Below are 7,266 nucleotides of genomic sequence, written 5' to 3' on the forward strand. Positions count from 1 at the left end.
ATTTCATGATACATGTTTTCAAAAGTACATCTTGCATCTACATGTTCATGTTATATGGTTCTCCTTTATGCTTATGTAAGATGCTCTTGAAAATATGTCTATGATGCTTATATGATCATGTTACTATTTTATGTTTATGCTCATATGATATGATATGATTTTATGATTATGCTCTCACATGATATGATATGATTTTATGATTATGCTCTCACATGATATGATATGATTTTTGTTGATATAGTCTGACCTGGATGTTGTTTTGCTGTTGACACTGATTTAAGTTTGTATCAGATATTTAACTCAGATTAATTACTAATCTAGGTTGACTAGGTTGACCTGATTGAGAAAGTCCTAACTGGGATGTTAGGCAGTTGGAAAGTCCTGGTGAGTGAAGCCAGGCAGATTGGAAATCCTGGTGAGTGAAGCCAGGTGAAAACCCTAGTGAGTGAAGCTAGGTGCAAGTCCTGGTGAGTGAAGCCAGGCAAGGGAAAATCCAGATGGATCAAGGGTGATCGGACATCTGGTGTTGAAAAGTCCAAGAAGGAAGCTTGGCATGCGAAGTCAGAGAGGGCTCGGTAGCCCGTTCTCTAGGACCAGATGAAGTCGGAGAGAGCTAGGGAGCTCGTTTCTCCGGACTAGGTCAGAGAGGGCTCGACCCGGACTGAGTCAAGAAGCTGGATCGGTCGGCAGACCGATCCAGTGAAACCTTGGATACCTGATCGGTCTGCCGACCGATCCAGTGAAACCTTGGACACCTGATCGGTCTGCCGACCGATCAGGAATCGATCAGTGGCTACTGAGCGATTACTGATCGGTCTGCAGACCGATCAGAAATCGATCAGTAGCCTACTGTGATTTTACTGATCGGTCTGGAGACCGATCAGGAGGCTGTAAGCACTTGGGACGAGCGACATCTGATCGGTCTCGGGACCGATCAGATTAATGCCTGATCGGTCCACAGACAGATCAGAAGCTACGCACATTCGAAAAGAGCGACATCTGATCGGTCTGGGGACCGATCAGATTAGTTCCTGATCGGTCCGCAGACCGATCAGCGATGATCCAGAAAGTGTGGATCGGTCTGCAGACCGACCCACGATAGTGTTTGCTTTGCATGCACTTTTCCTGATTGCCGTATTTGTTTTCACCTATCTGTTTTTAACCATCTGCTGTGAGTCTTTCTAGCTTGCAGGTTGCAGGTCACATTCTCATGTTTGGATTCAAATTAAGCTTCATTAAGAGAAGGAGACAAGTACTCTTTTCACTGTAATTTGCTGCAACAGATGCATTTAAGGCATCAGCGTTCACTGGCGAAATCTGATTGCGATTGGGCTGCTCAGTTTGACCTCTACCTATTGGTTCGTATCCAGAGACGCCAGTGATTTCCATTGGCATGGGTTCAGAGAACCAGAAGAGGAGGAGAGGTGATTGTCTACGCCGTGTTGGCAGCAGCGATTCTGCAGGCGTCGGTGATCCGAGCCATTAAAGAAGAGAGATATAAGAAGGAAGAAGAGGAGTTCAGAAAGTATTCTGAACTCTCTGTCTTTTGTGATCAAGCCTTCGAGAAAGCAAGTTGGTGAAGCTGTGAGCTTTTTGCTGAGAAGGTTGTTGTGCGCTCTCTGCTCTGTTCTCTTCTCCGCGTGGCTGTAAGCTCATCTGATTATTCTTTTCAGCCACTGTAAGTCTTGTGCTTAAATCTATAATCAACTGAGACTTTGTTGAGAGGTTGCTCCACCGAGAAGGAGACATCCCTAGCCGGATCTTGTCCGGGGTGTGATCTACTGAAAGATCAAGGAGTCGTCCTCCTTACGGACACGCCGAGGAGTAGGGGCAAGTTATCCCCGAACCTCGTATATCCTTGTGTCTGCTGTGTGTGTTTGTTTTCTTTCGTTTTAGTTTTCTACTTCCGCTGTGCTGTGCTAACCAGTTTTTCTTTGAGAAAGATTGTGTTTAAGTTTTCAAAGAGGCTATTCACCCCCCTCTAGCCATCTAAGATCCCAACAAGTGGTATCAGAGCCTGGGGCTCTTTGATTCGGTCTAACACCCAAAAGAGCAAACAAGGATGGCTATGAAGGAAGGCTTTAGCACAAATCGACCACCCTACTTCGAAGGAGCAGATTTTCAATATTGGAAGGGCCACATGGAGTATTACCTCAAGACCGACATTGCCATGTGGTTCTCAGTCAAGGAAGGTTTCACACCACCAAAGGATGAAGAAGGTAAGGAACTCGATTCGTCAAGGTAGTCTACCGAACAACTCCGCAAAGCACAAGCCGATGCCAAGGCTATGGTCACCTTGCAATGTGGAATCGCCAAGGACCAACTCGTCAAGGTAGGTCCGTTCTCGAGTGCAAGAGACCTATGGAACAAACTCATCGAGCTCCAAGAGGGAACTCGAGATTCTCGGATTGCCAAGAGGGACCTATTCTTGAATCAGCTCCAAAATCTAACCATGAAGGACAATGAAACGGTAAGTGAACTTCATGGGAGATTCAAGGAGATCATCAACGGTCTACACTCTGTGGACGAACGAGTGGAGAATCGCGATCTAGTAAGGTACGCTCTTAAATCTTTTCCTAGGAATGCCTTGTGGTCATCTATGGTAGATGCCTACAAGGTATCCAAGGATCTTTCCATTGTTAAACTAGATGAATTTTTCTGTGAGATGGAACTTCATGAGCTTGCTAACAAAGGTCAAAAAGAGAAGGGTATTGCTTTATTTGCAGGATCAAAGAGCAAGGATGGAAGAAGGAAGAAGGAAAAGAAGAAGGAAAAGGAGATTTCCTCATCCACCTCTTCCTCCGAATCCGATGATGAAAGTGGATCATCATCAAGTGAGATGGCGAACTTCGTAAGAAGGATTATGAGAAGAAGCCGAAGATACAAAGGAAAAGGTAAAACTAATGATCAAAATTTTGATAAATCTAATGTTATATGTTATGAGTGTAGCAAGAAAGGACACATTCGGAGCGAGTGTCCGAAATTAAAGAGGAAGGAGGAACGAGCCAAAAAGAAGGAGGAAAGAGCCAAGAAGAAGAAGGCTCTCAAGGCCACTTGGGATGAGTCCTCATCAAGCTCATCGGAGGAAGAAGAGAAGATGGAAAAGAGCACACGACAATTAGCACTCATGGCAAGGGAGGTTTCGGACTCCGAAAGTGAGGGAGATTCGAGCGACGCTTCAACCGCGGCTTCATCATCGTCGGATGATGAAGAGGTAACCTCTTCTCATATAGAAAAGTGTTATAAGACTATTACTCACTTATCTACATTGCTTAAAAAGTCAAAAACAGAAAATAAATTATTAAAAGAAGAAGTAGAAAATTTGAGGGCCCTTAGGGAAGATGAGGTTGATGACCTACATCTAGAGGTCCTTGAGGATGAGAACAAGGCCCTGAAGGGTGAGGTTGAGAAGCTCAAGAAAATGCTTGAGAAATTCTCAACTAGCTCTAAGACCCTAGACATGATTCTAAATGCCCAAAGGGCGGTCTACAACAAGGCTGGATTAGGATACCAACCTAAGGAGTCTAGCTTTATTTCTTTTGTGTCAAGAACCCAATTTCATAGATCGCATGTTTCTAGGGTTCATGAGATTAGGAAGAAGGTAACAAAGGCATGGGTGCCTAAGTCTTTTATTGTAGATGCATTAGGTCCCAAGATTTGGGTACCTAAAACATCTATCTTTCGTGTCCTGTAGGCATTGGTCAAGAGGGAGCGTCTATCAACTTGGTTTGTTGATAGTGGATGCTCCAAGCACATGACCGGGGACAGATCACTGTTTACAACCATTCAAAACAAAAGTAGAGGTAATGTGTCTTTTGGTAATAATGGTAGCCTTAAGGTTGTAGGAGTTGGAGACATTCATATATCTGAATGTCTCCATATCAAGAATGTCCTTCTAGTCAAGGGGATGACTTTTAATCTCCTAAGTGTCAGTCAATTGTGTGATACGGGTTACACAATTGAATTTCATTCAAGTCAATGTTTGGTTAAACACATTGACACACTTGACACGGTACTAGTAGGCACAAGGGTTGATAATATTTATCAAGTATCGTTTAAAAGTGCTACTAATGCTTTGATTAAGTGTTTCATGTCGAAAGAAGAAGAGTCTTGGCTATGGCATAGAAGGTTGGCACATGTAAGCATGAAGAACATATGGAAGTTGGCCAACCAAGGATTAGTGCGAGACTTACCCAGCATCAAGTACCAAAAGAACAAACTATGTGATGCATGTCAAATGGGTAAGCAAACAAAAGCATCTCATAAAGGTAAAAGCACTGTGAGTACATCTACTGCCCTAGATTTATTACATATGGACTTGTTTGATTGTAACAATGTTATTTCATTGAATGGTAGTAGATATTGTTTAGTAATAATTGATGATTTTACTAGATATACATGGACTTTCTTTTTGAAAACTAAGGATCAAACCATAGATATTTTTATTTCCTTTTGTAGAAGAACTGAAAATGAAAAATCAACAACAATTAAAACCATTAGAAGTGATCATGGTGGGGAATTTCAAAATCATAGGTTTTTAGAGTTTTGTCAAGAAAAGGGATATAGGCATGAGTTCTCTACTCCAAGGACCCCACAGCAAAATGGGGTTGTGGAGAGAAAGAACCGAGTCCTACAAGAAGCTGCACGAAGCATGCTCAATGAGTACTCTCTACCGAGTTACTTATGGGCTGAAGCTGTGAATACAGCTTGCTATGTGCAAAACCGAATCTTGATACATAGGTTTTTAGGAAAGACTCCCCATGAACTTTGGTTTGGGAAACCACCTACAATTAAACATCTTAGGGTGTTTGGTTGTAAGGTGTTTATTTTGAACACCAAGGACCATCTTGGAAAGTTCACGGCTAAGGCTGATGAAGGGATACTGGTTGGGTACTCGCTCACCAGCAAAGCCTATCGAGTCTACAACAATAGAACTAAATTAATTGAAGAGTCCTCTGATGTAGCTTTTGAAGAAATCCCTAACTTAAATGATCAATCAAGGGATGTAGGAGAAATTCAATTTGAACTTAGAAGACTAAGTTTGAATGATCGAAACATAGAAAGAGTCGAAGTTGACTCTGATGTTGATGAGCCAAGGCAACAAAGAACTCAATCTGACCCTTTGCCTGATATTGAGTCCTTGCCTGTGCCTAGTGAGACCGTTCATGAGGCACCCCCAACACCAAGACAATCTAGGATAGCCACTAGTCATCCCCAAGACCAAATTGTGGGAGACATTCAACAAGGGGTTAGGACTAGGTCATTCTTTAGAAATGAGTCTAATGAAGTCGCATTGATTTCAGAGATTGAACCAAAATTAGTTGATGAGGCATTGCACGATCCTGATTGGATCTTAGCTATGCAAGATGAGTTAGGTCAATTTGAAAGGAGCCAAGTGTGGGACTTAGTTCCTAGACCTAAGAAGACCACCATTATTGGAACTAAATGGGTCTTCAAAAATAAGTTAAATCAAAAGGGAGAAGTTGTAAGAAACAAGGCAAGACTTGTAGCCAAGGGCTATAGTCAAGTCGAAGGTCTCGATTATGATGAGACTTATGCTCCCGTGGCCCGATTAGAGTCCATTCGTTTGATGCTAGCTTTTGCTGCACATAGAGGTTTCAAGCTCTATCAAATGGATGTTAAATCTGCCTTCTTAAATGGCTTTATTAAAGAAGAAGTATATGTTGAACAACCACCGGGGTTTGTGAGTACCGAAGCTCCAAACCACGTGTACAAGCTCAAGAAAGCTCTTTATGGGCTTAAACAAGCACCTCGAGCTTGGTACGAAAGGCTGTCAACTTATTTACTAGAGAAGGGATTTGTAAGAGGTCAAATAGACACAACACTATTTCTACGTAGAGATGGTGAAAACATTTTTGTAGCCCAAGTATATGTCGATGACATAATTTGTGGATCAAATAACAAGAGCTATTTGAATGAATTCATTTCTCACATGGAAAGTGAGTTTGAGATGAGTCTAGTAGGAGAATTGACTTTCTTCCTTGGACTTGAAATCAAACAAACTCGAGATGGAATTTATGTCCATCAAGCGAAATACACTCAAGAGATGCTCAGAAAATTCAATATGAGTGACTCTAAGGAAGTGTCCACTCCTATGGCGACAAACACTCGTCTTGACAATGATGAGAGTGGGAAACCAGTTGATCTAACGCAATATAGAAGCATGATCGGTAGTCTTCTATATCTCACAGCTAGTCGACCAGACATACTTTTTGCTGTGGGTATGTGCGCTAGATATCAAGTTTGTGCCAAGGAATCTCATTTAACTGCAGTTAAGAGAATTCTAAGATACCTTAAGGGCACAATTAGAGTAGGTCTTTGGTACCCTCGTACGGAGTCTTTTGATTTGATAGGCTATACCGATTCCGATTATGCTGGATGCAAATTGGATCGGAAAAGCACTAGTGGGGGCTGCCAATTCTTAGGTTCATCTTTAGTTAGTTGGTCAAGTCGGAAGCAACATTGTGTTGCTCTCTCCACGACCGAGGCCGAATATATTGCCATGGGAGAGAGTGTATCACAGTTGTTGTGGATGATACACACCCTAGAGGATTATGGACTTTCTTATAAGGGTGTACAAGTGCTATGTGACAACATTAGCACGATCAACCTAACTAAAAATCCAGTCCATCATTCGAGGACCAAACACATTGAAGTGCGTCATCACTTCATAAGAGATCACGTAGCTAGGGGAGACATTGCACTCACATATGTTAAGTCAAAGTCAAACCTAGCTGATATTTTCACCAAACCCCTTCCGGAGAATGAATTTAGTCATTTAAGGAGAGAGTTGGGAATGTGTTTGGCTCCTTAGGTCATTAGAACTTCACCATGATCAATAAGGACTATTAAAATGACAAGAGTAATTGGACAATAATTTGGGCAACTTGGGAACATCTCACACAAACTATAAGGTTTAATAAAATATTTTTGTTTGCTAGAAATGGGGTGAGATGCTAGGAACAACCAAATTATTCAAAATGTATCATGCATCCCTTGAATAATTAGGTTGAAGAGACATTAATTGAGTATGGGGAACACCATTACATAATTCATGTGTAATTGGTTCCTTGATCTTACTCATATATTCCAATCAAGGAACCTTGGTTGGACCTTTGTCTAACAAGTGTCTAACTATGGGTAATTTGTTGATTGATATTTTTGATTGATACTTAACATGCCTTGATTGAAAATTAGGACAAGTTGTTTATATTTTGACAAACTTGAACCTGATCATAGAGATGA

The sequence above is a fragment of the Zingiber officinale genome, chromosome 1A, assembly GCF_018446385.1.
Source record: "Zingiber officinale cultivar Zhangliang chromosome 1A, Zo_v1.1, whole genome shotgun sequence".
NCBI lineage: Eukaryota > Viridiplantae > Streptophyta > Magnoliopsida > Zingiberales > Zingiberaceae > Zingiber > Zingiber officinale.